The following is a 16496-nucleotide window of genomic DNA, read 5'->3' as shown; positions in this document are numbered from 1 at the left end:
AGAAATAAGATTTTGCAATATTGAACAATGTTCGTTAGCTTCTATAGGTTTTAATTTCTTGTTTGAACTCCATATGCTGGTATTCTGGATTCAATAGCTAGTTAATGAACTCTAGTTTGCTTCCTATATGTTTTAATTTCTTGTTTGAACTCCGTATGCTGGCATTCTGGATTTAACAGCTAGTTAATGAACTCTAGTTTGCATCCAGCCTTTACATTTGATGCTTCTGTTGTCAAAATAGAGACAAATTTTTTAAAAATTCAAACAACAAAATAAACAGGTTAAATGTGTTTTTATGAAATTAAATACTATGCTTTTCTGAAATATTATTGGGGAGAGACTGAATGTGTTATAATTATGACATTACTATTGTTAAGGTTGCTCCAAGAATGCAATTTCAGGTTTTTATGGATATTAATCTTTAGAAGTGTGCATTTGGTAATTTTTTTTAGAAGAGTGCATTTGGCTTCTTATCTATTTGGTATGATAATATTTTACTGACATTTTGAAAAGTTTTGATATCAAGATTTTAATGAAAAGTAAATAGAGATATTTCAGGAGGTAGCTAATTTTTTCTTTGGTTTACATAGTCAAAACTAAAAACAGGACTACAAAACAGAATCTAGGCTAGTGAAATGCTAGACAGAAACATACACATCAAACACTAGCAATAACTTACACTGAAGGAGTGAACAGCACTGTGACATGTTCTGTGTCTCTTTCATTTGCTTATTTGATCAGTTCAGTTGCTCAGTTGTGTCTGACTCTTTGTGTCCCCACGAACTGCAGCACGTCAAGCTTCCCTGTCAACCCCCAACTCCCAAAGCTTGCTCAAACTCATGTCCATCGAGTCGATGATGCCATCCAACCATCTCATCCTCTGTCATCCACTTTTCTTCCTGCCTTCAATCTTTCCTAGCCTCAGGGTCTTTTCCAGTGAGTCAGTTCTTTGCATCAGGTGGCCAAAGTATTGGAGTTTCAGCTTCAACATCAGTCCTTCCAATGAATATTCAGGACTGATTTCCTTTAGGATTGATTGGCTTGATCTCCTTGCAGTTCAAGGGACTTTCAAGAGTCTTCTCCAACATCACAGTTCAAAAGCATCAATTCTTCGGAGCTCAGCTTTCTCTATAGTCCAACTCTCACATCCATACATGACTACTGGAAAAAATCATAGTGTTGACTACATAGACCTTTGTTGGCAAAGTAATGTCGCTGCTTTTTAAAATGCTGTCTAGGTTGGCAATAGCTTTTCTTCAAAGGAGCAAACACTTTTTAATGTCATGGCTGTGGTCACCACCTACAGTGGTTTTAGAGCTCAAAAAATAAATAAATTAAATAAAATAAATAAAGTCTCTCACTGTTTTCATTGTTTCACCAGCTGTTTGCCATGAAGTTGATGGGACCAGATGCCATGATCTTCATTTTTGAATGTTGAGTTTTAAGCCAACGTTTTCCACTCTCCTCTTTCACTTTCATCAAGAGGCTCTTTAGTTCTTCACTTTGTGCCATAAGGGTGGTGTCATCTGCATATCTGAGGTTTTGATATTTTCCCCAGCAATCTTGATTCCAGCTTGTGCTTCATCCAGTCCAGCATTTCTATAATGTACTCTGCATATAAGTTAAATAAGCAGGGTGACAGTATACAGCCTGATATACTCCTTTCCCAATTTGGAATCAGTTTGTTGTTCCATGTTCGGTTCTAACTGTTGCTTCTTTGCCTGCATACAGATTTCTCAGGAGGCAGGTCAGTGGTCTGGTATTCCCATCTCTTTGACTTTTCCATAGTTTATTATGATGCACACAGTCAAATGCTTTGGCATAGTCAATAAAGCAGAAGTAGATGTTTTCCTGGAACTCTTGTGCTTTTTCAATGATCCAGCGGATGTTGGCAATTTGATCTCTGGTTCCTCTGCCTTTTCTAAATCCAGCTTGAACATCTGGAAGTTCACAGTTCTCATACTGTTGAAGCCTGGCTTGGAGAATTTTGAGCATTACTTTGGTAGCATGTGAGATAAGTGCAGTTGGGTGGTAGTTTGAAAATTCTTTGGCATTGCTTTTCTTTGGGATTGAAATGAAAACTGACCTTTTCCAGTCCTGTGGCCACTGCTGAGTTTTCCAAATTGGCTGGCATATTGAGTGCAGCACTTTCACAGCATCATCTTTCAGGATTTGAAATAGCTCAGCTGGAATTCCATCACTTTTACTAGCTCTGTCCATAATGAGGTTTCCTAAGGCCCACTTGACTTCACATTCCAGGATGTCTGGCTCTAGGTGAGTGCTCACACCATCATGGTTATCTGGGTCATGAAGATCTTTTTTCTATAGTTCTTCTGTGTGTATTCTTGCCACCTCTTAATATCTTCTGCTTCTGTTAGGTCCATACCATTTCTGTCCTTTATTGTGCCCATCTTTGCATGAAATGTTCCCTTGGTATCCCTAATTTTCTTGAAGAGATCTCTAGTTTTCCATTCTATTATTATTATTTTTTTCCCTCTATGTCTTTGCACTGATTACCTAGGAAGCCTTTCTTATTTCTCCTTGCTATTCTTTGGAACTCTGCATTCAAATGGGTATATCTTTTCTTTTCTCCTTTGCCTTCTTTGGTGGCTTCCCACCAGGGCTTCCCTGGTGCTCAGCTGGTAAAGAATCCACCGGCAATGCAGGAGACCTGGGTTTGATCCCTGGGTTGGGACAATCCCATGGAGAATAGAACAGCTACTTACTCTGGTATTCTGGCCTGGAGAATGCCATGGACTGTATAGTCTATGGGGTCACAAAGAGTTGAACACGACTGAGCAATTTTCACTTTCACTGCCTTTTCTCCTTGGTTTTAGCTTCTCTTCTTCTTTCAGCTCTTTGTAAGCTCTCCTCAGACAACCATTTTGCCTTTTTACATTTTTTTCTTGGGGATGGTCTTGATCCCTGCCTCCTGTACAATGTCATGAACCTCCTTTCATAGTTCTTCAGGCACTCTGCCTATCAGATTGAATCCCTTGAATCTATTTGTCACTTCCACTGTGTAATAGTAAGGGATTTGATTTCGGTCATACCTGAATGATTTAGTGGTTTTTCCTACTTTCTTCTATTTAAGTCTGAATTTTGCTTTAAGGATTTCTGAATATATATGCTCACAACTGCAAAGTGGAATATAAACTAGAATCATAATATCGTGAAGTTCAGATTTGGAACCTTTTAATTTTAACAATGGGAACCACAAACTAGTTTGTCAATGTACATATTTTTCTCAGTTAAATTTATGAAATTTTAAATTTCCTCATGCAAACATACTTTTACTGATTTTATTAGGGTGTTGTACAGCAGGATGCCAAATTGAATTTCTTTTGTAATAAAAACTTTTATTGACCTTTTAATTTTTATCTTAGGAAGGAAATGATTTATAAAACTATCTGAATGAATATGTTTTCCTTTGGTAACTAAGTTATTGATATTGTTTTGTGCCCTAGGGAGGGAACAAACTACTATCTCAGGTTTTTTTTTTTCTCCTGTTTTCCCATTAAATGATTAGATTAGCCATCAGCAAAGCATGCTTATCAATTGCTTGTTGAAGAGTTATCATTTAGGCTAGTTAGTAAGATTAAGCACTGAAATTGTGGAACTGCTGCTGATGCAACTCTTGCCTCTGAAGATGCCTGCCAGAAAATATGTTCAAGGTTGTTCCATAAATAGTAAATCTTCTTCCTGCACAGTCTTTAATAGGAGCTTAAAATGGATCTTTAGAAGGCTGTGTGGATTGAGTAACCGGAAATTTTAACCAAGTCATTAATAGCTAATGATGTAAACTGTGGGCCACTATCCATGATCAGTCAGAAATGAGTGGAGAGAAAAGCTGCAGCAAGCAAGAGGATAAGACAGCTCTTAATGCAGCAGCTTCTCACTTCTTGCCTCTGGTGTTTTTTATTTTAATGATAGACTTAATTTACTGGCTCAATGACTTTTCTTTTGGTCTGTTTGTATACACAGATGCACAAATACATATATGTATGCATAGACAAATATATATTTATATATTATTTCTAATAAACACTTTTCAAATTTATTGTTGCTTTCCTGTTTTACATTATTTTAAATAAACACAAAATCTCCTAAATATTTCTCTTTCCACTTAAGGCAGGCAAATATTTGTTGAAATATACCCTACTAAGAATCAACAATTTGTATTTGGAATATATAAAGAGCTCTCAACACTCAATAATAAGAAAAAAAAATAGTTCAATAGAAATAATCATCATATTTGAAAAGGTACTTCATCAAAGAAGCACATGAAAATATGCTCAATATCATCAGCCATTGAGAAAATGCAGACTAAAACCACAAAGAGATTATCACTAGCCATCTACTAGCATGTTTAAAATGTAAAAGATCAAGTGTTAGGGAGAGTGTGGAGGAAGTGGAACTCTTGCGAACTGTAGCGGGAACGTGAAACAGCGCGACCACTTTGCAAAGCAGTTTGTCGGCTTCTTAAAAGTACTAACATATACCTATCATATAATCTAGTCATTGCATTCCTAGGCATTTAACCTTAGAGAAATGAAAGCTTCTATCTATACAAATACTTGTATAAGAATGTTTATAGCAGCTTTATTCTTAATAGTCATAAGCTGGAGAAACCCAAGAAGCCTTCAAAGGTAAGAACATAAACACATCATAGTATAATCCATCTACACAACTGGTTACTACTCAGCAATAAAAGCAATAAAAGTTGTTGATACCTGCAACAACTTGAGTAACAATCCAAATGGTTATTTCAAGTGAAAAATATGATAGTATGTACTGTATGATTCTGTTCATATAATATTCTGGAAAATGCAAATGAATCTACAGAAAGGAAACTACAGACAAGGGTGAGGGATGTAAGGAATGGCAGGGGTAAAGGACTACAGTGCGACACTCGTCAATGGAACATATGTAAGACTTTTGAGCGTTACATACGTTCATTAACTTGGTTGTATTGATGGTTTCATGGATGAATATACAGGTTAAAACTCATCGAATTGTATACCTACAAGTATCCAAGTTATTTTATGTGAACTATATCAACTATACCTTATGAAGTTTTTAAAAATGTATGTTTCTTAATCCAAAAAGCATATTTTTGTGAGTAAAAATGTCTAGACAATCAATCATAGATCTGGAAGAGATTAAAGACTCATGTTTGGACTTTGTCCTCAGATTGATTTGTATCAAGGCTCTCTCAGAGGGTCTCCTCCTCCTCCTCTTTCTTCTTTTTTCTCCTTTTCTTCCTCCTCCTCCTGCCCTTCTTCTCTTCCTATTTCTCCTATCTTTCTCTTCTTCCTGTTCTTTTCTCCTTCCCCAACTTCTCTTTCTTAATCTAAAACATTTCCAACTTAACCTCTTATATATCCTTAGTGACATTTCCTTCCTTCCTCTTTCCTTCTTTTTCTCTTTCACTTTTTTTCTCAGCATCAACTTTGGCTGGGGACATGCTTGCATTTTTTGGATTTCTGTAGCCACATGAACTGTGTTGCATATGGTGTTATTGCATATCAGATCTGAATCAAAATACTAAAAATACTCACTGTTGGATTTCAGCTTATGTATCACATCTTCAAAGAGCTCTTCTCACCTAACACATATGGTTTCCCAGTTCTCTGTTCTACTAAACCCTTTACTCCATCTAATGTAATACTTTTTATTCTTTATTATAATTATTTGTTAAATATCCATTTCTCCTTTTGATCTGTAAGATCATTGAGGGAATAAATTATGTTACTCTATTTCCTGCCTGCTGTGAAATAGACACTAGCATCTTATTTGACTGAACTGAAAGAACGCCTGTTAGATTAGACCCCTCTTATCTAGACATCATCTAATGGAAACTATAAGCAGAAACCCAGAGAAAAATCTTCCTACTTCAACATTCACCTACTATGTGGTAATCATGTAGCAAAATCACGTGTTCTTTCATTTTCTTATTAAATATTGATTACAAGGTACTATTACAATTTGCCTTGAGGAATCCCAAGACTGAATAAACCCCTTTTACCTTTTCTTAGGTTATTTAGAGTAAAGTCAAAGGACTAAAAATTACAGATAATAAGGTAACCAATAATGCAAAGACTACAGAGGGAAATGTGAGGTATTCTTTGAAAATTGAGTATCAGGGAAGTTGAGTTTTGGTTGCTAGTTTTAGAGACCCAAAGAGGCTTAAACACAGAAGAGTTTATGGCCTAGGGTGAAAGAAGTTTAGAAGTTGTGACACATGTGGTTGGGATTATGATTCCAGTTAACGTTTCATGAAGTCATCAAAGCCCATGATTTCTGTCCTTTTTTCTTCTCTGCACACATGATTTCTATCCTTAAATTTTCTTTCTGGTATCATGTGACAGCTCCAACCATCACATTAAATTCTAAAAAGCACTAGGATATAAGCTGAACGTGAGAACTCAGTTTTTACTATTTTGCTCTCTAGCATATAGAACAATGCCTAGAACAAAATGAAGGAAGGAAGGATAGAAAAAGAAAATGCAGGAGAGCAAAAGGAATACATGTATCCATTGGATCTAATTTCTGCATATAACTGTTCTGTAAGCAGCTGCCACAGACACCCCATGGCACTCTTCTGCTAACAACTGACAGGACAAAATTTAGTCTCCTGGCCACATGTAGCTACAGAAGTGACTGGGGGATGTAATAATTATATCAGGTGAGAAAGTGCTCATACAAAATGTACAAAAGTTGAAGGGGAAAATAGATATTAGGAAGCTATCAACATGTAGGTAGAAATAACACATGAAAGAAAGGTTTATTTCAGGTTTTGAAAGGCCTTGAATGCCAACCTAAGCAGTTGGAACATAGCTACTAAAAATCTAGTGCAATGTTTTTTTGGGAAGTAATGAAGTGAAGAAAATAATGTTTTAGGAATATTAATCTTGCCTTGTTCTACATATAAGGAGCTTGGAAATTGTCACTCCATGCTACCAATAAGCAAAAAGTTTAGGAGAGTGAAAAATCAGTTTTTCTAGGAACCATAAGAGAGGGGGAAACACGTGGAAAATTTCTGCCCCCAAGGTTGGAGAGGCAGACAAGTGAATACACGGACTCCCAGCTTAGCAGAGCAGAGACTCAGGGGCAGAAGCTACTACATCAACCAGAGCCAGAGAAAGAAAACCTGCACTGGCATTGAAGAATTGCTGGAGGGTCAGTGTCGACAAATCTGAGATCTATTAACTCCAGGGGATGCATATGGGAAGCTGCTACCGTACTGTGAGATTTATCTCCTGGAGCTTGACTAGATTCCCACAGTAAGTATCTGAGAACAATCCCCTTCTACTTCCTGAAGGGGGAAGTTAAAAGTAATCATTTTGAAATATATCAGAGTACTCTGTTCTTCTAAACAAGGCCTGCCTTCAGGAGAAACCATGTAACCATAGCCTAACGTGCTAGGGTATTATCAGAGCCAGATAATAGGGACCTGGAGAAGAAAATTACCCAATTCTAGCCTTTTTGTCCTACTCCTAAAGGACAGATGGAAGAGAAAAAACTGAAAAACACTTGTTAAGTTCACATTGTAGAGGCATGTTTTCACTGAAAAGATGGAAGTTTAATCAGAAAACTATAAAATGCTTCCCCTTTGCTCATACCTCAGTATCACATTACAAAAGGCCTATTTACCTCCTAAATGGCTTTTGTCCAGTACACCAGGCCTGCCCATCAAAAAATAAAAATTAAAAATTAAAAGGCACACCAAAGGCAAAAACACAGTTGGAAGAGACAAAATGAGCGTCAGGACCAGACATGACAGAGATGTTAGAATTATCAGACTGGGAATTTAAAACAACTATGATTAATATGCTAGAGACTCTAATGAATAGCATAGCAGCATGCAAGACAATAAGGCAGAAAAAGAGTGGAAGATATATAGGGACAAAAAACAGGAGCATCAGATGGAAAATGGTAACAAATACGGTAGCTATAATTCAACTATAGCAATGATTACTTAGAATGTCAGTCTAAATGTATCATTTAAAAGACAGATTATCAGAGTGGTTCAGTTCAGTTGCTCAGTCATGTCTGACTCTTTGAGAACCCATGAACCACAGCACGCCAGGCCTCCCTGTCCGTCACCAACTGTCGGAGTCTACCCAAACCTACATCCATTGAGTTGGTGATGCCATCCAGCCATCTCATCCTCTGTCGTCCCCTTCTCCTCCTGCCCTCAATGTTTCCCAGCATCAGGGTCTTTTCAAATCAGAGTGAACTCAGTCCACTCTGATTTGAAAAGACCCTGATGCTGGGAAACATTGAGGGCAGGAGGAGAAGGGGACGATGGGGAAACAGTGGAAACAGTGTCAGACTTTATTTTTTGGGCTCCAAAATCACTGCAGATGGTGACTGCAGCCATGAAATTAAAAGACGCTTACTCCTTGGAAGGAAAGTTATGACCAACCTAGATAGCATATTCAAAAGCAGAGACATTACTTTGCCAACAAAGGTCCGTCTAGTCAAGGCTATGGTTTTTCCTGTGGTCATGTATGGATGTGAGAGTTGGACTGTGAGGAAGGCTGAGCACCGAAGAATTGATGCTTTTGAACTGTGGTGTTGGAGACGACTCTTGAGAGTCCCTTGGACTGCAAGGACATCCAACCAGTCCATTCTGAAGGAGATCAGCCCTGGGATTTCTTTGGAAGGAATGATGCTAAAGCTGAAACTCCAGTACTTTGGCCACCTCATGTGAAGAGTTGACTCATTGGAAAAGACTCTGATGCAGGGAGGTATTAGGGGCAGGAGGAGAAGGGGATGACAGAGGATGAGATGGCTGGATGGCATCACTGACTCGATGGACATGAGTCTGAGTGAACTCCGGGAGTTGGTGATGGACAGGGAGGCCTGGCGTGCTGCGATTCATGGGGTGCAAAGAGTCGGACACGACTGAGCGACTGAACTGAACTGATCCCTAAAGAAAATAAAGCAGCATTAGTTACATTAATTTCAGGCAGAACTTCAAAAGTTATCAGGGATAAAGAAGTACATTACTTATGACAAAGGGCTCAGTTCTCCAATAAGATGTAACAATTTTCAGTGTGTATCACCTAACCATAGAACACCATATTTTGGGAGGTAAAACCTGATAGAGCTGCAAGAAGAAATAGTTTCATCTACTATCATGGTTGGAGACTTCAATACTCTCTATCAGAAATGGACAGATCTAGTGGTCAGAAAATTTAGTAAGGACATGTGAACTCAACACCATCAATCAAGTGGATATAATGGATATCTATCTATAGATTACTGCATTCTAAAACAGAAGAATATACATTCTTCTCAAACTCATGTGAAACATTTTCGGAGATAGACCACATTCTGGGCCATAAAACACACCTTAACAAAATTAAAAGAACAGAAATCAATGTTTGCTCGCAAACCACAATGGAATTAAACCAGAAGTCAATAACAGAAAGATAACTGGAAAATCCCCGTATACAAATCATTAAAAACACACTTATAAGTGACATATGGACAAAAGAACAAATCTTGAGAGAAATTTAAAACTGTTTTAAACTAAATCAAAATATAACATAAAAATTTGTGGGATACAGCAAAAGCAGTTCTTGGAAATGTATAACACTGAATGCATATATTAGAAAAAAAAAGATTTAAAATCAACAAGCTAAGCTTCCAATTTAGGACACTAGAAAAAACAAGAGCAAATTAAGTTTAGTGCAGAAGAAAAGAAATAATAGAAGCAGAAAGTAAAAAAATTGAAAACAAAAAGTCAATAGAGTAATCAACAAAACCAAAAGCTATTCTTTGAAAAAAGTCAATAAAATCAATAGGATGTTAGCCAGGTTAACTAAGATTAAAAGAAAGCAGACACACATTACTACTATCAGAAATGAAAGAGAAGACACCATGACAGACCTCATAGAAATTAAAAGAATAATAAGGGAACACTATGAACAACTCTCTGCCCATAGACTTAATAACCTAGATAAAATGGACCAATTTCTTAATGGAGAGAATCTGCCCAAACACATACAAGGAGAAATAGATTATCTCAATAGGCTTATGTCTATTAAATAAATTGAATCAATAATTAATAACCTTCCAAAACAGAAATTGCCAGGCTTATATGGGTTCAATGGTGAATTCTACCAAACATTTAAGGAAGAAATTATACTAATTCTCTATAATCTCTTTCAGAGGGTAGAAGCAGAGGGAGTAAGTCCTAACTCATTTTACGAGGCAAGTGTTACTATGATAGAAAAATCAAAGACATGACAAGAAAATTATAAACCAATATTTCTCATGAATGTACGTGCAAATGTTCAAGAAAATATTAACAAATCAAATCTAAAAAAAGCATAAAAATAATTATATATATTGTATACCATAACCAAGTAGGATTTATTCCAAGTATACAAAGCTGATTCACCATTCCAAAATCAATTACTGCAATCCATTACATCAATAGACTAAAAAAAAAATAAATCACATGATCATGCTAATAATAATGATCATGCAGAAATAAAATATTAAAAAATAAAAACCTCAATACCCATTCATGATAAACTCTCAGCAAATGAGGGCCAGACAGGAACCTTTTCAACTTGATAAAGACTATCCACAAAAATCTTACAGTGAACATCATACTCAATGGTGGGAAACTTAAAGCTTTCCTACTAAGATCAGATGCAAAGCAAGAATGTCTCCTCTCAATTCAGCTTTTCAACATTGTACTAAAAGTCTTTGCTAATTAAATAGGGCAAAAAAGGAAACACAAGATAGAGTGAGAAGAAAAAAAGGAAAATGCTCCTGTATACATGCTCATCTAATTCAGAGGATCTGAAAGAATCTTCAGAAAACTTCTGAAAGAAATAAGCAATTATACCCAGGTTGTAGGATACAAGGTTAATACACAATCAGCATTTGCTTTCCTATATACCAATAATAAACAGAATTTGAAATTAAAAATACAATGTCATTTACATTAGCACCTCAAAATTGAAATAGATACATATCTAACAAAATACATATATGATCTATATGAGAAGATATGTATAAGGAAATCTATATCAGAAGATGAGAAAAACTGAAAAACTTAAGATCAGCAAAGAACTAAATAATTGGAAATTATTGGATAAATAAAAAATAATTGGAGAATGTTCATGGATATAAGACTCAATATTGTCAAGATGTCAGCTTTTCCCAAATTGATCTATAGATCAAGTTGCAAATCCAGTAAAATTTCCAGCGATTTATTTTATGGATATTGAAAAGCTGATTCTAGGATTTATATAGAGAGGCAAAGACCCAGAATAGCCAATTCAATATTAAAGGAGAAAAACCAAGTTGGAAAACTGATGTCATCCACCTTTAAAACTTTCTGTAAAGCTATTTCTATTCAAGACAGCATGGATTGATGAAAGAACAGAGATTACGAGAACAGAGTAAAGAGCTCAGATGTTGTTGTCGTTTAGTCACTAAGTTGTGTCCAACTCTTTTGTGACCCCATGGACTGTAGCCTGACAGGCTCCTCTGTCCATGGGATTTCCCAGGCAAGAAATGCTGGAGTGGGGTGCCTTTCTTTTTCCAGGGGATCTTCCCAACTTGGGGATAGAACCCACGTCTCTTATATCTCTTGCATTGGCAGGCAGATTCTTTACCACTGTGCCCTACCTGGGACGCCCAGAAAACGCCCAGAAGTAAAGACACCAAAGTGTCTTTAAGTAGGTGAATGGATGAATAAGCTGTGTTATACCCAGATGATGAAATATTATTCAGTGCTAAAAAGAAATGAGCTATCAAGCTATTAAATTAAAAGACATTTAAGCATGACTAAGTGAAGAAGGCTTATCTGAAAAGGCTATATATTGTATGATTCCATATGGAATGGATTCCATATGCAATGTATGGATTCCATATGGAATTCCATACAATTTCATAGGACATTCTGTAAGAGGTAAAACTGTGGAGATAATAAAGATTGGTGGTTGACACAAAGGAAGGGAGGGATGAATAGGCAAAACAGGATTTTAGGACAATGAAAACACTCCGTAAAATATGCATAATGATGGATGTACAGTTGCTCAAACTCATAGAATGTACAGCACCAAGAGTGAGCCCTAACGGACTTGGATGATAGTGATGTGTGAATGCAGGTTCAGCTTTGATAGCAAATATACCATTTCTTATGTGATGTTGATAATGGAGGAGGTTGTGTATGTGTGGGGCAGGGAGTATATGTGAAATCTCTATATCACCTTCTCAATTTTGTTGTAAACCTAAAACTGCTCTAAAAAACAGTCTTTTAAAAAAATATATTAATCTTGCATTAGTATGCAGTACTGGAGAAGGCAATGGCACCCCACTCCAGTACTCTTGCCTGGAAAATCCCATGGATGGAGGAGCCTAGTAGGCTGCAGTCCATGGGGTCGCTAAGAGTCGGACACGACTGAGTGACTTCACTTTCACTTTTCACTTTCATGCATTGGAGGAGGAAATGGCAACCCACTCCAGTGTTCTTGCCTGGAGAATCCCAGGGACAGGGGAGCCTGGTGGGCGGCCATCTATGGGGTCGCACAGAGTCAGACACGACTGAAGTGACTTAGCAGCAGTATGCAGTACACAATTTGTAAGAAAAGACTAAGAATCAGGGAGATAATTGTGGAAAGCAGTGGAAGTCTAAACACGAGACAGATCACACTCAGAAAGAAGAGATAATAATGGAACAAAAGTTGCAATTATATAAACTGAAGAACCAACTAACTTTATGACTCAGTTTGGAGTCATGGAAGTCATAGGGAGGAGACTGTAGAATGGTATAATTTAAGTTGATTTTTCAGTCTTGGATGAACTAGTCAGTTATATTTATTAAAAGGGCCTTCAAACAAATCAACCAAATTTTGCTTTAATTAACCAATAATTTGAGCAAATTGACTATGAATTTTGTTAAATTGGACACAGGTACTTGAAAAGGTATCTGTTTTTACTTTTACCAGAGTGTGGTAAAAGTAACTTGAATTTCTCAATTTTATCAAAAATAATAATAATTTTCCCCAAAATTATCCCAAGAATTTTGGGCTTTCAAAATCAGAATAATATGTAAGTGAAAAAAAATTTAGAATGCAAAAATGTGGAAATCTATAGTTATTTGATAAATAATTTAAGGTAATAGTTACATGGCCAAAGTAATATAATTTTTTATATGTCAGTTACACTTGATAAAACTTGAACAAAATCTGAATCATGACTGTTTCTTTTAACTCAAGTATTCTTTGGTAGAGTACCTATACACGGCAATAATTGTACATCAATGAAGAATTTTTACATTTCTTTTATTGTTGCTGTTCTCTAGTTATGTAGGTACAAATATTTTTGTGTTAGAATTCTTTTATTATTTTTTTTTAAGTAATGACAATAGGTCAGTTACTTTGATTAGCTGAGCCTAATGTTTGTCAGAGCATTTTTGCTGTTTCTTTTCTTTGGTTAAGACACAGAATAGGAAGTAGTAAACACTCTCCCTTTCACTTTGAGCAGAGTTTCACTGCATTACATAGTGTCTTCAAAGGCAAAGCTAGACTGTAAGCTCAATTTAGTTTCAATCTCTTTGAAAACTCATGTCACTCTGTTCTTTTCTATGTCTGGCAATTGACCCAGCAGTGGCCAAATAAGAGGGCTTGGCATCTGAGCAATTTAGACCACATCTGTGAAACTCAGATGTACACTCTGCATGCATCATAAGCTTTTCCCAAAGTAGAAAATGAAATACACAGAGATAATTATTGCTGCTGAAAATTTCAGTGCTCTCCAAGACAGATTTTATTTTGACTAGTGCATATTACAGTACATTTGTGGAACAAAAGACAAGCTTAGTTTTTAGAGCTTGTCTCCACATTCTATGTGCCTTGAATATTTTCCAACCTAGCACAGTCAAATGCAATTGGGTGTTTCTCCTTCCTCCCTTCACTTCACTCTTTCAGATTAACAACACAGAAAGGCATCAGGACTATTCTAATTTACTTATCCAACATTTGACCATTGATTTTAGCTACTTAACCTTTCCCTAACAGTGGCATATAAGGAAAAGAGAACACCACAATTGTGCAGAATCTTTTTTCGTTTTAATTCATGACAGAGGCAAAACTTAGCTTGATCATACCAGCGTTGATGAGAGTATGGATAAATAGGCACGCTCAGACAGTCCTTGTAGACATGTAAATTGTTTCAACCTTTCAGACGCTTATTTAGTAATCTTATCAAATTTTTAAGTGCATATAAAATTTGGCCCAGAAAATCCACTGCTAGCAATTTGCAGAAGTATTCAAAGGTGGTTTACTGCAGTATTTTGGTGCTAGCAAAACAATGAAACCAAACTAAATGTGCACTTGTAGAGGAATGGTTAAGTCAAGCTAATTTTTGTAGAAATCAGTTCATGAGGTAGTTGTCTGTGTGCTAATAAGGACAGGTGACTATGATGGATAAACCCACATACATATATATTGATGGGGCTCCAAAATATGACACTTTGACATATTAAATACCTTAAGGTGAATGACTTTGACAAAATGGCAGAAGCAGGAAAGTCATTGTGACCTCCAGTCCATCATACTTCTTCCCTGAGTCAGGCCAAGAAACAGTCACGTGTGAGGAACTCTACCTATACCCAGAGGAAAGCAGCATCCTTATCTCTGAAGACAAAGGGATGCTGAGAAGAATCCTAACCAACAGGTCTTGCTGTTTCCCCCCATTTACTGCAATAGCCTTACGTTTTGTAAGTTATCAGATTCCTCCACTGCCATGCACTTCACCAAACCTGGCATAAAATGCTCAGGTCTAACTACTTCATTTCCTCATGCAGGCTCTCATGTCACATAAAATAAATAAATTAGTATATTTTTCTACTGTCAGTCTGTTTGTGTCAGTTTAATTTTCAGACCCAGCAAGATATCCTAAGACTGTTGAACAGTGTACCTTCCTCTACAATATGTATATGCTTGTCAACTCATTGATATTTTCTTAAGGGTACCCGTGGAACAGTCAACATTGGATATTCTTAGAGACAAAGGAGTTGTGGAGATGAAGCCTTTTACTTTTCTCATTATTAATTAATTATTTTTGTTCACCCTGAGCATGGATTACTTTTAAAATCACAATAAATATTCATTAAGAGAGTATTAAAAAGACATAAGATAATTCATTCTTTGGAAATGTTCAAAAGCAAGTGTATTTCAGGTTTCAAGATTCTATGTTTTCTTAGCTTAAAATTTCATAAGTAAAATTTCTATCATTTAATATATACAGAAGCAAAATATTGACCATAACCACTTATATAAACTTCTAGAAAACAATAACAATATTATCTATTTCAATATTAGGGTATCCTATCTGTAAAAATGTTGGTTTTAAGAAACTAAATGAAATGATTCATCTATTACATTTAAATATCCATGGTGATAAGTATCCCAGAGACATCTCAGCAGCTCAGTAATAACCTCATTGGCAACAGAACCTACGAGCTTCACAGTGACGTATCTGTTGGGCACCTTAGGAGGACCTCAGCTTCCACTTCAGGTGATAGTTTCCCTCTTTCTCCAAGGCAAGAACTTAGTTTGTTATATCTGACAGAGATGGTGGAGTGAAATGATAGGAGAATGATGGAGGAAGGGGATAAACAATCATGAAAACTGTTTCAGAAAGTTCCTTCAATAAATCAGGAGAAAGAAGGAAGGTAGGAAGGCTTCCTCTTGAAAGGGGTGCTTAACAGACAAAGAGCTCGAATACTAGCAAGTCAGCCATAGGGAAAACTCAAGAGAAACAGTTACAGAAACTTTGGCAATCAGTTTAAAAAATATTTGAAGATTTTTAAATTAATCTATTTTATTAGGACAGGGGACACATTGTGGCAGGATATGTTGAACTGATTTATGTGGTAAATAGAGTCACGTGCTTAGGTTATAGGTATCACAAGAGATTAACATCTAACTGAAGCTTTATTCCTGAGGTAATATTAAATTTTGAGCAGAAATTTGTAAGTTTTACTAGTTATGTGTAACTAAATTATATGAGCAACTGTGTTCAATTTTTCTTTAAAATGATGCAATTATAGTTTAAATGATGAAATTAGTTTTCAGTCACAAGTCAGTCTTGAATGAGTTTGGGTTTTAGGAGCTTTTCCTGGGGCTTAGTGTTGTTTTTCCTAGGGCTCATCCATGAGGAACCAAGCAGATTGCCTTCAGGAGCAAATGAGATTTTTTTTTTTCCTTCTTTATGCATATCAACTACTATGCTTTTGTGAAACAAAAAAAGTGATTTTCTGAAAGATCGGCATAAGGGCCCATGAGTTTGTGCCCTCAGTTTGCACAGACAAAACTAGAAAACAAAGACAAATACAGTTTTGGTTTTTTTTTCACCTTACTCATATCTATGTGAAGTGGAATAGCAATGGTCTTTTCACTTGTGGCAAGTGAGAAGCTTCCTTCCTTCTTTCTTTCCATCCTTCTATCCCTCCATCT

General features: G+C 36.3%; 1 protein-coding gene across 3 annotated transcripts in view; it reads right to left on the bottom strand.

Moving 5' to 3' along the window:
* Window positions 1-16496, bottom strand: part of LOC102400980 (cullin-1-like) — a 56247-nt gene that overhangs the window by 17568 nt on the left and 22183 nt on the right. Inside the window, exon 1 of one of the 3 annotated variants that reach the window (XM_044946580.2) lies at window positions 14526-14550. The exons of the other annotated variants lie outside the window; for them this stretch is intronic. The gene's annotated coding sequence lies outside the window, so the exon portion shown is untranslated. Of the gene's footprint in view, window positions 1-14525; window positions 14551-16496 lie in introns of those variants that run through there. 3 annotated transcript variants of the gene reach the window in all.

Source organism: Bubalus bubalis, chromosome 8, assembly GCF_019923935.1.
Source record: "Bubalus bubalis isolate 160015118507 breed Murrah chromosome 8, NDDB_SH_1, whole genome shotgun sequence".
Taxonomy (NCBI): domain Eukaryota; kingdom Metazoa; phylum Chordata; class Mammalia; order Artiodactyla; family Bovidae; genus Bubalus; species Bubalus bubalis.
Note: the sequence above shows the minus strand (reverse complement) of the source record. Positions and strands in the feature narration are given on the sequence as shown.